This window comes from Mandrillus leucophaeus, unplaced genomic scaffold, assembly GCF_000951045.1.
Source record: "Mandrillus leucophaeus isolate KB7577 unplaced genomic scaffold, Mleu.le_1.0 Scaffold1091, whole genome shotgun sequence".
NCBI lineage: Eukaryota > Metazoa > Chordata > Mammalia > Primates > Cercopithecidae > Mandrillus > Mandrillus leucophaeus.
This window is the reverse complement of record NW_012099110.1, coordinates 843293-865066: the sequence shown is the minus strand read 5'-3', so window position 1 is coordinate 865066 and position 21774 is coordinate 843293. Positions and strand designations below refer to the sequence as shown.

Sequence of the window (21774 nt, the reverse complement as noted above, 5' to 3'; positions counted from 1 at the left end):
TAGGAAACTAGGATCTGACAGAATGAAGGTAAAGATGCTTGGAAGCAAGGGATACCAAGCCAGTGTGATGACCTGTAACCCAAGTGTTAGTTACGTCAGATTTGGTTAAATGTCATCTCCATACCCTAAGGTACTTCCAGAGCACGCTATACTTCTTCATAATACTCTTCATATCTGTACATTTTTTTTTCATTGTCTGTTTTCCCTCTAGAGCAAGGATTAGCCCACTTTTTCTAGATATGGTAGGATAATACATATCATAGGCTTTGTGGTCCACACAGTCTGTGTTGTTATTACTCCACTCTACCCCTTTACCAAAGAAGCAGCATTGAAAATAAACAAATGAATTTTTTTTATAACACATGCCTGTATTATAGAAAACTATAAAAACAGGTGGTGGACTGAATTTGATTCATGGACCATCAATTGCTGACCCTTGTTCTAAGGTACAAACTCCAGATGGATAAGGATTTTGTCCATGTTGTTTTCTCCTGGATTCCTGGAATCAGCATAATAATGGTACATATTGGGTATAAAACAGATATTTGTTCCACAAATCAAGAAGTGTAGTCTTACAGGCTGGGCCATTCTTGGGCAATGGATGTGGAATATCTATGATTTGCAGATGTCAGCATTTAAACTTAAGACTGTTATCACTTTACCATTCATGGAACCAAGGCTGCAGCATAGACAAGTTTTGTTTAGAAACTGTAGCAGACTTAAACCTCAGTTTAGGTGCCATAAAAAAAGTGAATGTAAGGACATCTAGGGAGAGCCGGGGATGGGAAATCTAGCATAGATTTCAGCTCGTCTGGATGTCTAAGTAGTCAAACTTATTGTATTTCTTTAACTGTCATAAAACATACCACAATGTCAGTGACTTAACACAAACATGTTATTCTACAGCTTATAGGTCAGAAGTCTGACATGATTTTCACTGGGTTAAAATCGAGATGTCAGGAAGGTTGTATTCCTATCTGGATCTGGCAGAACATCTGTGTCCTTGTTTTGTCCAGCTTCTAGAGACCACCTAATTTCTTAGTTTATGCCTCCCTTATTCCATCTTCAACGCCAATGATACTGCATCTTTCTGACCATTCTTCCATAGTCATAACTCTTTCTTATCACAGTCAGCAAATATTCTCTACTTTTAAGAACCCATGTAATTAGATTCGACCTACCCGGATAAGAATCTGATATTCAATCAAAGAACATAATTTAAACATTTTCTATAAATATGTAGCTACTAAAAAAATCTTACTTTCTGAAGATGCAGTGGTATTGGAATTTCCATTATTGATTGTTTGCTTTTTGTTAATATTATCCTTCCCTTGCAGAATCTAGGGTTATAAATCCCTTCATTCTCTCTCAAGAGAGCTCCCTGACACTTCTCTTTACTAACAAAACAAACCAGATATAGCACAACAGTACTGAAAATGTTGAATAGAAGAAGGAAGGATAACTGGAATCCACAGCTTTCAAAACACAGACCTCAGTGAGCTGAATGCAATGGTGCTGGCAGACTGAGCCTAGATAATTCCTGCGTCTCAAGATTTCTTAGCTGCAGATTGTGAGCTGCAGATAAGCCCAGTGCTTATACTGATGATTCCCTGGAGATGGAAGAGGCTGCATAGACATGAACTAGGATAGACAGAAATCAGAACTTATTTGATTGTATAAAATTTCCTAGAATTAACAGGAAATATTGAATGAAGACATTCAATATTTGTCTTGATGTTCTTGATTCATTACCTATAGTTTTGAATTTAATGTAGAAATCCATGGGCATTTTAGGAATAAGAGAGGAGATACCATTTGAAACTGAATTCCTAAGAAAGCTAGAATATTTTTTTTTTAATCAAGAAAAACTGGGTTACTGTGTTTAAGTCTCAGTTTCTGCTTTTATTATGATTGGATTTTTATTATCTCTACTGACCTCCGTGGATCTTAGTTCCTTCAATAATCAAATAAGAATAATACCAATACTTACCTCATAGATTTGCTATAAAAATTAAATTATGTCTGTTAAGTATTTAGCATCAAATCATTTTTCAATAAACATTGGTAATTCCAATTACATATTAATTAAAAGGACCCAGGGTACCAGGTTAGCATAAGAGTGTATCAAATTCAGACATTCAGGTTTCCCAGGGGTAGCTTGAAGGTATTTGCATTAAGAAAGTAAGCCTCAGAAGAAAAAAGCTGAGAAAGTGGAGTGAGCACATTGATAAACAGTTCTACATGGAAGCAATTCCAGCTTGAGAACCCTTAGGCTGTCTTCTCTCTCTTTGGTTGACTATCAAACACCAGAGATACGGCTTTTTACAGCAACAGACAGAGATAAATTATGCTCTGGATGAGGTAGGGTTTTCTTTAACTACAGTTGAAGTCAAGGTGGGTCAACTTACTGTCAGAATAAAGCCCAAGAAAGCTTGATACATTTAAAGTAAAAGACAAATTGCAGCATGTGTGTGCACACGTGTGTGTACATGCATGTGTGCACAAATACATGCATGCATGTGTGTATATAGTCCAAGTAAAACAGATGTATTTGTGGAAGATAAATCCTGCCCTGTCTTTCCTTTCCAGTATTTATTAAGTCAACCAGGCACTTTTCCAACTCACTTCATTCTCCATTGCCCATTTATTCCACTTATTGAATCTTTAGGGGATCTCCAGAGAGCACCCACCAATTGTGTCGATCATGCCTAGGGCTGCACAACTGTCTATTAAGAACGTAATACCATAAACTCCATTCAGATCCATTACAAAGTACTTCTTTCTTCTAAATGACTTATGGTGGTAACTGGTTTGAAAAAACAGCTTAGGAAAGGTGTTTAGCCAATTTTTGAGATTTAAATTTGAAACAATAAAATAAAGAAAGCATAAAAAAATTTCCTGCATTAAAATAGTGTACTTTTGGCACACACTCTAAAAATTTATCAAATCAATTAACACATTTTTATTTGTAATAGTTCTTAGAATTTTATAGTGGTTTTCTCATAAACATAAACCTAACTGAAGAGAAAAATAATCCCAACTCTAGGTAAGACAGATGCAATTATACACATTTAACAAATGAAAAAAAATTATAACCATACCTATCTAAATATTCAGAGGGTACTTTGTACTGACTTTATGTTTTCTAAATTCACCTCCTCTATATATGACTCTCATGAGACCAAGACAACCTAAGAATTGAATCCAGGACACTGGAGCTCTAATTACAACCCTTGTAGTTATTTCACAAGGTAGTTTCACTGCAAGAAAGGGCTATTAATGGCTGTCAATTTAGGTGGTAAATCTCTCCCAAATGCATTTGGAAATGCATACGGGTGCCTTCTCCATAGTTATGCTACTACTATTCAATAGGAAATTAATATTGGGGGACCAAAAATTGGTAAATTATCTGCAATGAATGACTTGTACAGTACAAGCTGGAATCACCCTGCAAAATTTGCCAACATCTCACCCAGTGAGAATCTTTGGAGTAAGTCATGCATATGGTGATTTGGAGTGCTCATATGCAACTCCGTGACTTGAGCACTTGCTTTTAACAACAGGGAAAAGGATTACTTCATAAAATGGGCCTATAAGATATAAGCAAAAGGTCAGGGTGTGAAGTCCAAAGAAAATGCATACTCAGAATAGCCTCTTGAGAAAAGTGTTAATTGTAAGGTTCACAGAGGTCAATTCCACATATTAACACTGGTAGATGTTAATTAGCACATTCAGATTTCATGAGAATTTTACTGCCAATGCTACTTTGAGTTTCGTTAGTTTGGTGGAATGTATGTGTCCAGAAAGTAATGGTAAGTAGAATAGCTGGGAGGGGAGGGCTTGTTGAAATCCTTCAATGCCCCTACTGAAACATTTCATGGGAGCCCTCTGTAACTATGGCATACTGGAAGAACCAAGCACTATGGTCCCCACAGTAAGAGGCAGTGAATTGAAAGAGTGATTTAGGGCCTGTTAACACAAATGAGAGAAGACAGCCTGCCCTATGTGTGACAGTCTCTCTACAAAGTTTAGACAAGGCAAAGATGTTTCTTTTCTCTCTGTCATCCTCTCTCTGCAGCCAGCAGATGAGTATTTCATAGTGGAATAATTCAAAGTGAAAGAACCCATGGGTAATGCACCAACAGTCATCGAACGTTCCTTAAACCACTTGATCTCACTGGAGCATCCACATGCCATATCTGCCCTTTTGTAGACAAATTTCAGGCATTCAATTGGATTTAAATCTTTCTCTCCATCCTGTCTTTCTCTGTCCCTAGATCCTGATAGGATTATCTAGCATTGGGCAAGGCACTAGCATAAGTTTTAAAAAAGACTCTTTCACATTCTGCTTCAGTGCTTAAGTCAGAATCTGACCAGTCTCACACTCAGAATTTCATATCCCTTTATTCATCAAGGCCTAAGTAGTTGTACATATAGTTAAGGATGTTGCAGCCAAATGCCTTCTCCACAAAAGTAAACTTTTAAAATAAATGATATTGACACGTATTATAACACTTAAATATGTATTGCAAAAACATATAGTATACAAGACATTGTGCATATTAGGTCTTCAACAAATGCCTTTGCAATAAATAAAATTTCTTTGAATTTATGCTTTATTTGACTAGTAAGTAATGAGCTAAGAAACAAATCTCATCAGTTAAGTAATAGAGAAAAATTTGAACATCCAAGACTCATGAAGAAACATCTTCCTAAATGATGGGAATCAAACATTACATCTGTTTGTATTACTTAAAACATTTCCAATTATGGAGGGAAAACAATGAATCAAATTGTTATATTTTAATGCTGTGACATGCACTCTACTTTTAATCTATATGCATTCAGTTTTCTATTATACATTCCAGACTGGCTCATGTGCTTGGTAAAAATCAAATTCTATTGGGATTCTTGGACAAGACATTAATGCCTTACCATACCCACAGAAAATCACATTCAGCACCATGGACAACGCAGAATTGCTCCTTTCTCAACCACAGCTGTTTGCTGAATGATTTTTTTTTCTCCTACTAAAACATCCAGACACACGTCTGTCTCTTAATTGCAGGAGGGGTTGTTACAAGACATCTTGAATTTTAACAACCGATTTTAAAATGAAGAAAATGCACTAAAAAGAGAACTAGGGGAAATCTTAATTACTTTTGCAGAATTCAAAAATTGACACCCCAGAAAGTATAAAAAGGCCTTCCGAGGCAGACATCGATACTTTACAGATGGAAAAAAAAAATGAGGGGTGGGGGCAGATAGTTATCAATGACTAACAAACAGAAGATATTAGAGGAGGTACGCAGACAGTTATGAAAGAATGGGAAAACGAGACTGACAGTGTTATCATTGTAAATGCATCAAGGCACACTGGAGGAAGTAAAATTTACATATGGGGTAGCAAAAATAGTTTGAGAATTTGGTCGCATAAGGGAAGAAGGAATCCCCATGGTTTTCTAATACAAAAATCATAAATAGTAGCAAACTTGTGGTCAGTTCTTCAGTTTTTATTAAAGAGACAGGAGGTGAAAGACAACTCAATAGTAGAGTTTCTTCATGAATAATGCCTTAGAAATAGTAATTACAAAATATTTCAGATTAGTTTGTAACAAACATACAATCTTGATTTAAAAATGTGTGATGTTCACTTCCTCTATCCATTCCATTCCCTGTGGATAAGGTAGTCACTTGTTTTTAGATTTCTGTTGATTTCTTTATGAATACATGCATTTGTCAAATATTTATTAAATGCCTCCTATATTTTAGGAAGTTTGATAGGTAATAAGTACACAAGAGTGTTCAGGACATAGTGCATATCCTATAGAAACTCAACTGTTGGAAAAATGCAGACAATCATGTTGGTCAAGAGCAACACATTCTCATGGTAGAAAGTAAATAAATACTGATTTTCTTCTGATTTTCGTTTGCATGCATTATGTACAAAATGTATACTGTGCCTAGTTTCATTGAATTGTATAACCTCCTTCTGCACACCTGAGTAGCTTTTTAATGTCTGTATAGTTCAAAGTCCCTCTCCCTGTTTCAACAGCATTGATTTCTCTTTTCTACTTTCTGCTAAGAATAATATGGCATCCTGCTTTCTGCTAAGAATAATATGCTTGTTATTGTTTATTTTATATTTAATATATGTTTGGATATGCTTTTTTGTTTATGATATCAATATATGATGAGGAATTTTTAAGAGAAAAGATGATCAACTGAGGAAGAAGCTTTAAGTTTTATTAAAATACAAAATACTGCAAAATATTTTTAAAGTTTATTAATTAAGCAATTCCTTCCAGATAATTTGTGCTTTTTATGAAGTCTAAAAACCTTAAATTCAAAATAATTGTGGTGATTTTTATAAATAGTTGTTGTTATAGTGGTACTATATGAGGATATTCTTGCATTGCTATAAAGAAAAACCTGAGGCTGGGCACGGTGGCTCACGCCTGTAATCCCAGCACTTTGGGAGGCCCAGGAGAGTGGATGACGAGGTCAGGAGATAGAGACCATACTGGCTAATACGGGGAGAGCCCGTCTCTACTAAAAAATGCAGAAAAAAAAAAATCAGCTGGGTGCGGTGGCGGGCGCCTGTAGTCCCAGTTACTCGTGAGGCTGAGGCAGGAGAATGGCGTGAATCCGGGAGGCGGAGCTTGCAGTGAGCTGAGATCGCACCACTGCACTCCAGCCTGGGCGACAGAGCAAGATTCCATCTGTCTCAAAAAACAAAAACAAAAACAAAAACAAAAACAAAACAAAAACCTGAGACTGGGTAATTTATAAAGAAAAGAGGTTTAATTGACCTCACAATTCTGTAGGCTTTATAGAAAGCATGGTGCTGGCATCTGCTTGGCTTCTGGTGACGCCCAGGGAGTTTCAATCACGGCAGAAGGTGAGGGCAACAGGCACATCACTTGTTGAAAGCAGCAGCAAGAGACAGGGAGAGAGATATCACACACTTTTAAACAACCAGATTTCCTGTGAACTCAGAGCAAGAGCTTGCTTATCACCAAGGGGTTGGCCCAAGACATTCATGAGGGATCCACCCCCATGATCAAAGCACCGCTCACCATGCCCCACTCCCAGCACTGGAGGTTGTATTTCAAAATGAGATGGGAGTGAGGACAAATATCCAAACTATATCAGGTAGTAACAGGTAATAAAAAATACCCTTTGACCTCTATATGCAATGTAATATATTAAGTGCTTTACTTGCTCTATCTTATTTAATTTTTTTTTTTTTTTTTTTTTTTTTGAGCTCTCGACACCTTTATTGGAAGGATCCTCAAGGCTGTGGGCACCGAGGTCCAGAGGCAACACATCCAGCACCCATCCACCCATCCACCCACCACAGTGGCAGAGCGCACCCCGTGCAAAACCCCATCACAGAGAGGACCATGGAGCCGCTACAAAGCCATCATGGAGAGAAAGAAAGTCCCCACTGTCCATCAGCCCCAGCCAGGCCTGGCCCCTCAGCAGGCCAACGTGGGAGGCACCACACGTGGGTTCCAACTGCTTCTCCAAACCCTGTAGTCAATCTCACATGAGGCAGGGAGGAAATCTGAAAATGGCAGCAGCCTGGGCGCGGAGGCTGCTGCCTGTGATCCCACCACTTCGGAAGGCCGAGGCAGGTGGATCACTTGAGCCCAGGAGTTTGAGATCAGCCTGGACAACATAGTGAGAGCCCATCTCGACATTTAAAAAATATCTTTAAAATATAAAATAAACAGCAATACAAAGAAAAAACCCCCCAAGCTGCAGCATGTACACAATGTCACTTTTCCAGCATTCCTGATGGGAAGACCACAAAGCTCACAAAGGCCGAGGGCAGGTGCGGGGGTGGTGCTGTGCCTCCCTGGCGTCCGCAGGAAAATAGTCCTCCGTCCTGTACAGTGTGGGCAGCTCATTCGTCACGGGTACTGGTGCAGGCGACTTGTTTCTGAAGGAGGGGAGCCCTGCGGATCCCAGTCACCTCTGCAGGGCCTGCGGGAAGGCCCCATGGTCCCGCTCAGTCTGAAGTACGTCCGCTTCCAGGAACGCGACATGGTGTCCGACCATCTTGACGAAGGCCTCTAGCCGGTCCACTATGGCGTAGATGCCACGCATTTCTGTCAGTTTGGCCTTAAGGACTGGGATGTTTTCCTCCAGGATCTGTGACGTATCACTCCTGATCAGGTCAGCCAGGCTGCAAAACTCTTCCAGCCTGAGGAGCATGCCCTCGATGGTCTCCTCCACCTCCTTCGCCTCGGCCGCAGGCTCGGGGGTCAGGAACAGCGTGAGCTCCCGCGCTCCGCTGCGCACGGACTCGGATCGGCGTTCACGAGCAGCATCAGGAGGGCGGCGGGGTCCGGTTGACGGAGGCTGCCTGGGAGCCCGTGGTTGCGCCCGGGCCTCCACTTAATCTTTATTTAATCATCACACTTTGTGAGGCACGTATTTTTCTATTTTTATGTCATAAATATGAGAACTGGGACTTATAGAGCTTATGTAATTTACCCAAAGTCAAGCAGTTGGTAAATGTCTCAGTCCATTTGAGCAACTAGAAAAATATACCTTAGGCTAGATAATTCATAAACAATAGAATTTTTTCTCATTGTTCTATTGGCTGGAGAGTTCAAGATCAAGGTTTTGGTAGATTTGGTGTCTGGAAAGAACTTGCTTTCTACTTCAACATGGAACTGTCTTGCTGAGTCATCTGGAGGAGAAGAGATGAACACTGTGTCCTCAAATGGCAGAAGGGCAAAAAGAAACAAACTCACTTCCCCAGGCCCTTTAAAAGGGGACTGGTGCCATCCATGAGGGCTTTGCCATCACGGCTTCATCATCTATCAAAGGCTCACTTCTGAATACCAACATCTTTGGATTTAAGTTCTAACACAGGGATTTTAAAAAGATGCATCTATTCAAACCATAGTGGTATGGATGTTATTTTAAAATTATTATTAAATACTTTATTTATTACATCAATTTTAGTTCCCAGCAAAATTGAGATGAAGGTATATAGATTTCCCACATATCCCTTGACTCCATACATGTATGGCCTCCCTTATTATCAACATCTGCCACCAGAGTGGTACATTGATGACAATTGAACTGTTGTTGACACCATGAACATTCAAAGTTCATAACTTATATTAGGGTTTAATATTAGTGTTGTACATTATATGGGTTTGAACAAATGTATAATGACATGTATTTACAATTATAATATCATACAGATCATTTATGTTATCTGCCCTAAAAATCACCTGTGCTCTGCCTATTTTTCCTCTCCACTGTCCAACCACCACAACCACTAATCTTTTTACTGTTTCCATGGTTTTACATTCTCCAGAATGTCATATTGTTGGAATCATATAGTATGCAGCCTTTTCATCTCGGTTTCTTTCACTTAGTAATATGCATTTAAGATTTGTATTAGTCAGGATTCTCTAAAGAGACAGGACTAATAGGACAGACGTATACACGAAGGAGAGTTTATTAAGGAGTATTGACCCATATGATCACGAGTTCAAGTCCCACAATAGGCCATCTGCAAACTGACGAGCAAGGAAGCCAGTCCGAGTTCCAAAACCTCAAAAGTAGGAAAGCCGACAGTGCAACCTTCAGTGAGTGGCTGAAGGCTCCAGAGCCCCTGGCAAACCACTGGTGTAGGTCCAAGTGTCCAAAAGCTGAAGAACTTGGAGTCCGATGTTGAGGGCAGGAAGCATCCAGTATGGGAGAAAGATGGAGGCCAGAAGACTTAGCCAGTCTAGTCCTTCCACATTTCTCTGTCTGCTTTTATCCTAGTTGCACTGGCAGCTGATTAGATGGTTCCCACCCAGATTGAGGGTGGGTCTGACTTTCCTAGTTCACTGACTCAAATGTTAATCTCCTTTGACAACACCCTCACAGACACACCCAGGAACAATGTGTGTCAAGTTGACACATGATATTAACCATCACAAGGTTCTTCCATGTCTTTTTATAGCTTGATTGCTCATTTTTTTTTTTTTTTGGCACTGAATAATATTCCATTATCTAAGTGTACCACAGATATAACTCCCAAAATGAAATACTTAGGTATAAATTGAATAAATATGTATGTGATCTATATGAGGAAAACTACAAAACTACAAAAATTGGAGAAAATAAATCAGAGAACTAAATAAATGGAGAAATATTTTATGTTCATGGATAGGACAATTCAATATGGCCAAGATGTCAGTTCTTCCAAATTTGATCTACAGATTCAATGCAATTCCATTTAAAATTCCAGTAAGTAATATTTTTAGATATTGACCAACTGATTCCCAAGCTTAGATGGAGAGGGAAAACACACAGTATAGCTGATCCAATATTGAGTGAGAAGAAACTTGGAGGACTGATACTACCTGACTTCAAGTCTTACTATGAAGGGACTTTAGTCAAGGCAGTGCAGTATTTATGAACTAGATAAATAGACCAATGGAACAGATAAGAGGGCTCTTAGTCAACTGGGTCTTGAACAAAGGAGAAAAGGCAATACAACGGAGCAGAGCAAAAATAATGTTTTCAATAAATGGTGCTGGAACAACTGGACATCTACATGCAAAAAAAAAAAAAATAAATAAAAGAGACAAACTCTCTCCCTCAAGCCCTTTTATAAGGTCACTAATCCCATCCATGAGGGCTTTGCTATCATGGCTTATCAGCTCTCAAAGACTCACTTCTGAATACCAGTACCTTTGGGTTTAAGGTTAAGACCTAACAATTTTCACAAAAATTGGATCATATATCTAAGTGTAAAATCAAAACTTGAAAACTACTAGAAGATATCAAAGAAGAAAATTTAGATGTCCTTGGATATGGGGTTAGCTTTTGAAATACAATACCCAAAGCACAATTCATGAAAGAAATAATTGATAAGCTAGGCATTAAAATTAAAAACTTATGCTGTCTGAAAAATGATATGATGAGAATGAGAAGACAAGCAACAGACTAGAAGAAAATATTTGTAAAAGACACATCTGATAAAAGATTCTTATCCAAAATATACAAAGAACTTTTAAAACTCAAAAATAAAATAAAAACAAATTAAAAAATGAGCCAAAGACCTTAACAGATACCTCACCAAAGAGGATATAGAGATAGCAAGTAAACATATGAAAAGATATTCCACATCATATGCAAATTAAAACAACAACGAGTTACCACAATACATCTATTAGAATGGCCAATAGCCAGAACACAGACAATACCAAATGCTGATAAGGATGTGGAGTAACAGGAACTGTCATTCATTCCTGCTGGAAATGTAAAATGGTACAAGACACTTTGGAAGAGTTTGGGAGTTTCTTGCAAAACTAAACATACTCTTACCATATGATTCAGCAATTGTGTTTTTATATATTTACCCAAAGGAGCTGAAAATGTCCCCACAAAAATCTGCACATGAATGCATAAACTTTATTCAAAATTGTCAAAAGTGGAGAGCAATCAAGATGTCCTTCAGTAGAGGAATGAATAAATAAATTGTGTCATTTGTGTGTTTTAACAAACGCTTTTGTCAAATTATATTTACTCTTTGTCAAGAATTGTTTTAAATAATTTATAATTATAAAATTTCTTATTTTGTTAGTATTGTTGTTATAGTCTTTTTTTTTTAAGACAGAATCTTGCTTAGTCGCCAGGCTGTAGTGCAGTGGAGCAATCTCAGCTCACTGCAACGTCTGACTTCCTGGTTCAAGCCATTCTCCTGCCTCAGCTTCCCAAGTAGCTGGGATTACAGGCATGCATCACCATGCCCAGCTAATTTTTTTGTGTTTTTAGTAGAGACGGAGTTTCACCATGTTGGTCAGGATGGTCTTGATCTCCTGACCTTGTGATCCGCCCACCTTGGCTTTCCTACAGTCATCTTACAGATGTGTTATAGTCATCTTATTGAAGGATAAGACCTATACTTCTATACATCCATAGATGTATAGATTCTATAAATCTGTATATTGAAGGATAAGACTTATACTTCTATACATCCATAGATGTATAGATTCTATAAATCTATACAGATTTATAGAATCTAACAGATTTATAGAATCTGTACATCTGTACTTATACTTCTATACATCTTATAAGTATAATCTTATACTTCTACAGGATGACTATTGTTGTTATAGTCATCTTAAAGAAGCAACATAAGGTTTAATTAACTTCCCTAAGACCCATATTTGCAAAAAGATGAAACTGAAACTCAAATCTAGGCAGCCTGTCTTTAAAGCTCATTCATAGTCCTAACTAATATCCTGAGCCTTCGGGAAAGGTTGTTTTATTTTATTTTTTTTAATTTTTTTATTTTTTTTGAGACTGAGTCTGGCTCTGTCGCCCAGGCAGGAGTGCAGTGGCGGGATCTCAGCTCACTGCAAGCTCCGCCTCCCGGGTTTACGCCATTCACCTGCTTCAGCCTCCCGAGTAACTGGGACCACAGGCGCCCACCACCTCGCCCGGCTAGTTTTTTGTATTTTTTAGTAGAGACGGGATTTCACCGTGGTAGCCAGGATGGTCTCGATTTCCTGACCTAGTGATCCGCCTGTCTTGGCCTCCCAAAGTGCGGGAAAGGTTGTTTTAAATAATCTCTTAAATGACATGAGTTAACTAATTATTTTTTGGTTTATATCCATCCTATATATCTCTTTTAATTTTGAGGACTTTGAACCATTACTTTACCATTGTGTATAATACATTTTCTATCACATTAAATTCTCATCTTTTTTTTAGAAATTTGCAAATTCACTTCATTGCTTTCAAAAGGATTTGGAATCTCAGACTGAATTGTCCTGAAATCTAAAGGGCAGTTGACACAGTTTTTGCCTCTCATCCTGAGCATCCTTATCCACCATTAAAATACAAGTCTTTTCACCCATCTGTACTCTCACAACACAGACACACATAGAGTTACACATCCCACCTTACCTTGTCATTTAAAATCTATGCTTTCTGGTTTCTGAAAATTTCCTTGACCTTTATTTCTGTGCCAGTTATAACCTAATCTCCATTATAAATGCCTCCTTTATATCAGGAATCTTGTCACCAAATGTTCCTTCTCCTCTTGTCTTTATAAAGCCAAGTCTCCTCTGACAACTGTTTCTTAAGCCTGCTTATTCTTTCCCACCTCATGGTCTCTGAGGTTATGTCATGATTCTCTAGTATGTCTTTGCTTCTATTACAAATATTTTTCATGCACTCACGTAAAAACAAAACTCTTCTTTGTGTTTCATAATCTCCAGCTGTACATTTTATTGAATTATGGACCGCTTTTACTATCTTAGGTGAGAAATTGTCCCATTTCTTTCCAAAATGCAAAAATATCTTTTTCTTTCTTTTATCTTTTTTTTCTTTCTCATATATATATATATATATATTTACATAGGGTCTCAGCTCTGTCACCCAGGCTGGAGTGTGTGGAGTGTGGAGTGCAGTGCTGTGACAATGGCTCACTGCAGCCTCAACCTGCAGGGCTCAGGCAATTCTTCCACATTAGCTCCTTGACTAGCTGGGAGTACAGGTGCATAGCACCATATCTGGCTATTTTTTATTTTTTATGGAGATGGGTTCTCGTTATGTTACCAAGGCTGGACTCAAACTCTAAGGCTCAAGGGATCCTCTCACCTTGGTCTCCCAAAGTGTTGGGATTACAGGTGTGAACCACCATGCATGGCCCAGAAATAATGTTGTTTTAAACAATATTTGAGTTTCTAGTTATAAATTCAAAAGTCTCACAATATTTCCATGGACCTTTGAATAGACCACTTGAGCACTAAGCAACCCTTATCACTCATTAATATCATATATGGAACACTGTTTCACTGCACATACTTTTTTAGCACCTGAATTCCTGTTTTCCTTTGAACTTGCCTCCCACCTTCAACACAAGCACACTAGTACAACCAATACAACTTCAGTACAGCCACACTACATTAAGCATTTCTTTATCTGCTTCACATAGCCTTCAAAAACACTTCCTTAAGCAATCCACATTAGACCATAACAATATCCAACCATTCCAACATCAAATACTTATTGATTTCCAATTATATATGGGAGATATGTCAATAATAACATTTATTGATGCAAAATAAGACAAGCAGCTTAAATCTATTAACTCTTAATCCTCATCATGATTTCTGTTACATTTTCTAGTTTTGAACTAAGAAGTTAAGCTCAGATTGGTTAAATTATCTGTCGAAGTTTATACACCTATTTATAGAACGAAAGTTGGAACTTCAACTAGAAAATATGGCTGTTGCACCCGTGTTCCCAAATGTCAGTATTATACAAGCTTTGATTCTTAGCCCAAGGAAACATGTGGTTTAATAGTAAATTCAGATAAGTAGAGAAGTCAATTATGCTAGATAAATAAACAATCTAATCACTATTCAGGGTGCTTGTAGGGCGATATGCCTAATACAGCCTAAAAGATAGAAGGCAATCATAAATATTATTTACTTTTCTTTCCACATTCTTCAGGGCAATCCACATAATAATTAACTGAGGGGGAAAAAAAGGAGCTATCAGTAATTATTTGGACACTGAAATATGGATTTTGGGTGTTTGAAGATTTTTGACGTGCATATTTTAGGTCTCCAATTCTATGTGCAGAGATTTTTACACAGTATATCATATCTCTGCCAGATTGAAATTTCTCATCCAAGCCCCATTTGTTGAGAATCTGAAACACTGAAAATGTTTTCTTTGACAAAAATCCCAACAGCTCTTAAATTACCTATCCTCAAGGAAAGTGAAATAGAAGGGACACATTGGAGGCATGAAGGAGAAATAGCATTTTGAGAGACAGAATCCCCAAGGATATTGGACTGCTCTCCTAAAGTGAATGCATCAGCCCCTTGCGATGCTCCTTTTGCTAACATCATGTATTGTTTACTCTGCTCTTTTATTCCTTGTCCCCGGCAGGAAATTTGGTATTGTGCTTACCTTTTAAATGATTTCAAAACTTCTATTCACTAGCACTCTTAACTGTTCCACCTACTACTGCCTGATGTGTCATCTGTAAGTACCACTCTACACTGCCACTTTTTTTCTCACAGGCTCTCTAAGACTTCAGAATACATACAGAAAATAAAATTACTTAGCGTGGCATTCAAAGCCCAGAAAATCTGAAGACTTCCTATATTTTCCAAATGTTCCAACATAACTGAATATAAATTTACCACAAGAGACAGACTTGCTTACTCATTTGTTTCCATCTTTCTTTACATTGTTTGACCAATAGAATTACCAAAGCTTAAAGGTTATATTTTTTTCTTTTTTTTTTTTTTTTGAGACAGTCTCACTCTGTCACCCAGGCTGGAGTGCAGTGGCACAATCTTGGCTCACTGCAACCTTTGCCTCTTGACTTCAAGCAATTCTCTTGCTTCAGCCTCGCAAGTAGCTGGAACTACAGGCGCATGCCACTGTGTATGGCTAATTTTTTTTTTTGATTTTTACTTTTAGTACAGTCGAGGTTTCACCATGTTAACCAGGATGGTCTCTATCTCCCGACCTCGTGATCCGCCCACTTTGGCCTCCCGAAGTGCTGGGATTACAGGCATGAGCCACCATACCCAGCCTGTTTCCATCTTTCTTTACATTGTTTAGCCAATCATATTACCAAACCTTAAAGGCTCTTTTTGTTATTGTTGGTAATACTATCTTTCTACATGGACTTCAAATCTCAACCATTCCTTAAATATCGCAACTTAAGATTTGCAGCCTGGAGCTGCAGTCTGAATTACGGATTCCTCTACATAACTTCCTCGTTCGTATTTCCACTTCCATGATACTTGCTATTTGCTCTAAGCCTTGTTACTTTAACTCTCTTTACTTTGGTTTCCTCTTTTTTCAAATGGAGAGACTAGTCATATCTCACATATGAAGCTGTTTTGAAGATTAAGACAGCCAACGTCTGTAAAATGCAGAGAATGTTTGACATATAGTACTGTGTAAGCATTGCCACTATGGCTATTTTCATGTTTAATGTTGCAATTATACTATGTCGAACTGCAGTATGTGACCATCACCAACAAAACATACAAGCATCATTTCTAATCCAATCATCTCTTGAAATAATACTCTCCACAGTTAGGTACTGTTTTGATTTTTACATTTTTTCTCTTGCATTTATCTTTTCTCCAATTTTTGTCTATGATAACTTAGAAAACCATATCACATTCATTTACTTCTTGCATTCTCCACTTCTACCACCATGTGAAAGTCATCCTCACCTGGCCAGGTGCAGTGGCTCACGCCTGCAATCCCAGCACTTGGGAGGCCGAGGCGGTTGGATCACAAGGTCAAGAGTTTGAGACCAACCTGGCCAACCTGGTGAAACTCCGTCTCTACTAAAAATACAAAAATTAGCCGGGCAAGGTGGCGCATGCCTGTAGTCCCAGCTACTAAAGAAGCTGAGGTAGAAGAATTGCTTGAACCCAGGAATTGGAGGTTTCAGTGAGCCGAGATCATGCCACTGCACTCCAGCCTGGGTGACAAAGCAAGACTCCAACTCAAAAAAAAAAAAAGAAAGAAAGAAAGTCATCTTCACCTGTCATATGGACCACTGCAATGCCTCACTAGTAGTTTTATCTGCTTTCATTCTTTCCACTTTTGTTCATGAGACAGCCAGAGTGACCATTTGAAACATAAATTTTAATTTTAAAAAGTCCATGTGGATTTTCATTATTTTTAGAATAAAAACTCATGCATTTTGCTATGACCTAGGTAATTATCATAGATTTTTTAAAAAATCTGTCTCTGACTTCATTTGATGCCATTTTTCCCTGAATCTCACAGAATTCTAGATTCATCAACCTCCTTCATCTTCCTGCATTATCCAAAGGTCTTTTTTACATAGGTTACATATTTTGTTTAATTTGTTTGGAAAGTGAGTTTATATATCTTTTTGTACATCTGCCCAATTTGTAGTATTCAAACCTTATGCAAAATACCATGTCCTCAAAGGTAGTTTCTCTAATTATTCCATTTAAAGTGGACTCTTTCGGCTATACGTTAACTCATCATCTTATCTATTGTTTTCAGAGCACATAGTTCACCTGTAGTGATCTTGCTGATTTACAGTGTTCCTTTTACTGTATGTCTTTTCCTTTAGAATATAAATTCCATTAGGACAGGGGTCTAACTTGTCTTCTTCATTGATACATTCCAACATTTGCCTTCAATGAGTATTTGTTAAGTGAATGAAGGATCCATGTTACTTTTTCTTTTAAACATCCTTTGTGCCACTTCGGTAAGTAAAGTAATTTTTTATACTGTGCAGTGCATTACTACTTTCCCAATTTCAATTGATTGCTCACTTTTTCATTCCTCTTTCATATTCTAAGGCTTCTGATAATATAGACTCTTGTCTCATTATAGTATCAATGGCAAATACGTGGCCTGATATGCCATTGACGCTCAGTAAATGATAAATCAGTAAATGATTAGCCTGTGTTTGTAATAAGGAATATGTGTTCAGCCAATCAACATCTATTAAGCACAATATATGTCAAGTAAAGTCAAGGCCCTGGGGAAACGAGAATGTTTAAAGAAGGCATGGCTTCCACCTAGATCACGGTGCTTATAGTCTAGGCCATGGTTTCTCAAATATTGACACTGTTGCCATTTTGGTTTGGGTAATGCTGTATTGTGAGAAAGTGTCTTGTGCATTATAGGATGTTTATAAGCATCCCTGGCCTCTACCAACTAGATGCCAGTAATATTCCCTTCCCTGGCATACAATTTTAACAGCAAAACAACCTCAGACATTGGCAAATCTCCCCGGAGGGAAAATTCAACTCTGGCTGATTCACTGGTCTAGTGAAAGAGATAAATATGTATATATCTGCAGATATACATATAAGTACAAATTGTGATCAATGTTATAGAGAAACGTAAAAGCTGAAATGTCAGCGTATAACTGGGAGACTGATTTATATTGGTGGGTAGGGGTTGTCAATAGAATGAAATGTTGCTGACAAAAAAAGTGAAATTTAGGCTTTAGTCGATAGAATAAGCCAGATGTCATGTAAAGGTGGGAGGAAGAAGGTTTCAGGCAGAAAGAGTAACCTGTATGGAGGGCCTGAAACTCGACAAAGTTTGTTTTATGTTGAAAACTAGTGCAAAGTAGAACAGAAGGGGGCTAGAAAGTTAAACAGGGGCAAGGTCATGCAGGGTACCATAAGCTATTGTGCCTTCGAATTTTATCTTAAAATTAATGGGAAAAAGAGTTTAACCAACAGGGATGTTAAGTGGGAATACAAAATGGAATTCTATTTCTATAAACCAATTGTGGTGGCTGCGTTCTGGAGAAGGAGGCTGTGAAAGCAATTAAACCGAGAGACCATGGTGGTTTAATCTAGAGACATGGTTTTGAACATGGAGGAAAGTGGATGGCTGATGAAGTCACCTTCTTGTATACATGGATAGTTGGGTGGATTTATATATTTCTCAGTGGAAAACATCCTCTAATGGGAAGATAATCTGTGTTGAGAATGCCATGGTGATGTTTTCTTGGGAAGCTTTGTAGTGTATTTATTGGCTTACCTACTTGGTCTCTTTCACATTCAGTCCAACTCCTGAGTCAGCCTAAGGGGTTCTCTCTGGTAAACATCCCAGATGATTCCTACCTTTTCTCTATTCTGAAGAGGCCATTCCTTCATGCCTCCTCTTCCTCTTCTGCCAGGTGTGAACATGTGTATGTGATCAGCGTGGAGAGTGGGGATCAAGTCGAGTAGAATGAGTCCCAAAGTCCAGGGACCTGAGGGAGAATGAACGCAGGAAGGAAACATTGAGGGCTCTTTCCTTTAACCATCCACCTGCTTTGAGTGGTGAGTTAGTTGGCAATAGGAGTGGAAGTTGACGGCCCTGGAAAGGAGCAGTAACGCAGTGGGAGGTGAGGTAAAGCAGTCTTGCTGGGAAAGCTGTTTCTGATTTATAGATACACCTGGTTATTACGATGGTGCCAATTTGAGATTTCATAGTGAAGGATCTGTCAGTTGTCCTCATCTAAACCCCTTGTTTTCACAGGTTTCTAACACAATGAAAGGAACTCACCACAGCACCACACTCAGCATACAAATCAGGTTTTGTTTTTAAACACTAAAAAGAAAAAAAAAATCTGTTAGATTCACATTCACAAGGAAATAAAGCCAGGTTATTGAATGAGTTCATCTGAAGGTTATTTATGGCGTTTTTGCTTGTTTGTTTTAAATCACAGACCATATAGTGTCTTAATCGGAATGGGCAATAAAGACGAACTGCTTCAGCCCTCTTGGTAAAATGGTGGGTGGGGTGATACTCATAGCTGAGATTTGAAGAAATACTTTCATTCATTTTCATCCGGCAATCATTTGTCAAACGATTATTCACCACTGAACCACGGACCAGAAAAGGGGCAGACAGAAAGAAGAATAAGGCAACGTTGTCCTCTTGAAGTAGTTTGAAGTTTAGAGGGACACACATTTAATCATTAAATCTTTAGTAAGAAAAAAACATAACATGTCTTGGCTGGGCGTGGTGGCTTACGCCTGTAATCCCTGCACTTTGGGAGGTCAAGACGGTCAGATCATGAGGTCAGGAGTTCAAAGACAACTTGGCCAGTATAGTGAAATCCCATCTCTATTAAAAATACAGAAAATTAGTCGGACTTGGTGGCGGACGCCTGTAATCCTAGCTACTCAGGAGGCTGAAGCAGGAGAATCCCTTGAACCTGAGGAGTGGAGCTTGCAATGAGCCGAGATTGCATCACTGCACACCAGCTGGGCAACAGTGCGAGACTTCGTTTCAAAAAAAAAAAAAAAAAAAAAAAAAAGAAAAGAAAATAAATAACATGTCTTGTAGCACAAATTAATTTCTACAAAGGTTGCAGTAAATTTTACTTGGCTATTTTAGCTTGTTAAATGTGAGTTTTTTTTCTGTACCAAATCAAACTTCAAATACAACCTAAGGAAAAGGGAAATGTGTGTAAAATATTGTTGAGGGTACCAGAGAGAAAAGCGACTGACATCAATGGGGCTTCCATGGAGAAAAAGAGGAAAATGCAAGACAGATGTGAAAGAAGAAAAGAAAAAGAAAGGCAAGAAGGAAAGAAAGGTGGAGTAATCCATATTTTCTTTTTCTTTCTTTCTTTCTCTTTCTTTCTTTCTTTCTTTCTTTCTTTCTTTCTTTCTTTCTTTCTTTCTTCCTTTCTTTCTTCCTTCCTTCCTTCCTTCCTTCCTTCCTTCCTTCCTTCCTTCCTTCTTTCCTTCCTTCCTTCCTTCCTTTCTTTCTTTCTTTCATCCTTCTCTCTCTCTCTCTCTCTTTCTTTCTTTTTTTGTGGTAAGAACATTTAAAGTCCACATTTACGATCTAAGAGTAAACCAATTTTGCTTCCATATTAATGCGCTCAGCGTAATAATAGTGAGTTGAGATTCAAATTTTTATCCTGATATAGAAACTTAACTGTTTCCTTATTGCCCTAGAGTAGAAATCATGGAGAAATAGAAATGGGCAGAAAACTGACTTAGAACAGAGTTCAGAACCCCGTCACTCCCCCGAAGAAGCAGAGATCAGACTGCTTTTGGTTCTGTTTCTTATTTCTTCTTAAGAGTAACTCCTCCTGTCCCTGAAAGAAGGGGAAAGACATTTCAGCTATTATTGATTATTTTAACTTGGGTTATGTCCAGGCTCTTTTTGATTACTTGCTAAAGGTAATATTGAGAAATAAGAAGAAAAAATATACATAACATTTTTGAATTTATAAAATCTCTTGGCCAAGAGGCTTGGTGAAGACAGGGAGGGATATTTAGGAAGTCTGAATATCAGGCAAATGTTCAGAACTGAGAGAATAGATTCCAAGTGGAATGACTGTCCAGGAAGAAATGAGCTTGGAGGCTGGGCAAAGATTTCCTAGAAGCCCAAGATTTAAGATCAGTATCCGTATTGGCACAATGACCTTGTTAGCTGGTGGCTCCTTTCTTACATGATTTAGGGTGCTTACAACTCAAAATCCTGCTTCTTGTACCAGTTAGATGTTTAGACTAATCATAGGAGCATCTCATTCAATTTATATCAAGTATACTTACTATTATCCAATGGCAAAGAGGATAACTGATGCCCAATCCATGAGCTTTAATCTACCACCCTTGGTCTAGCTGGTAAAAAATATCTCCCTATAATGCTTCCAAATATGACAGTAGATTAAAAGGAAGCCCTGGACGTAAAGTGAGGAGGAATTCCTACAGTTAAACCTAGGAACAGGAGGTAAAACTGAGCATGCCAGAATACCTGAGACTGCGGGGAAGGTTAGAATTTTTGCAGCTTTTAATATTAATCAAGTTCTCACTACTTACCAGGCACTGTTCATCATTACAAGCATTATCTTATCTAGTGCTCTTAAATTCCTTTGTTATTCCAACCATATACTTAAGAAAACTGAGACACATAGAGATCAACTTTTCTAAAGGTCATATACCCATTTAGGAATAGATAATTCAAATTAAATATTCTACTACAATATCAATATTTTTCCCATTTTCTTTGCAATAGTTTAACTTTCTGTATCATTCTATCTTCTTTTTAAAATGATAAAATTAAGTATTCTTAGCCTTTCTTTGAACAGCTTCCCTTTTCTTAGAATAATGCTTTCCAAAAGTATATTCCTTAGAATATTTATGCAAAGGAATATTAATAACCATTCTGTTGGAAGTTAGAATAGGTACAAAGGTATCTATAATCCCAAAATCTTAAAACGTGGTGGGTCAGGGAAGGCAAGGAATCATA

At 38.0% G+C, this 21774-nt stretch overlaps 1 pseudogene across 1 annotated transcript; it reads right to left on the bottom strand.

The window, feature by feature from the left end:
• Positions 1-7518: 7518 nt before the first annotated feature.
• LOC105545801 lies at positions 7519-8397 on the bottom strand (annotated as a pseudogene). Its single transcript, XR_001006985.1, has one exon. The product of XR_001006985.1 is annotated as a breast carcinoma-amplified sequence 4-like (transcript).
• Positions 8398-21774: the final 13377 nt, after the last annotated feature.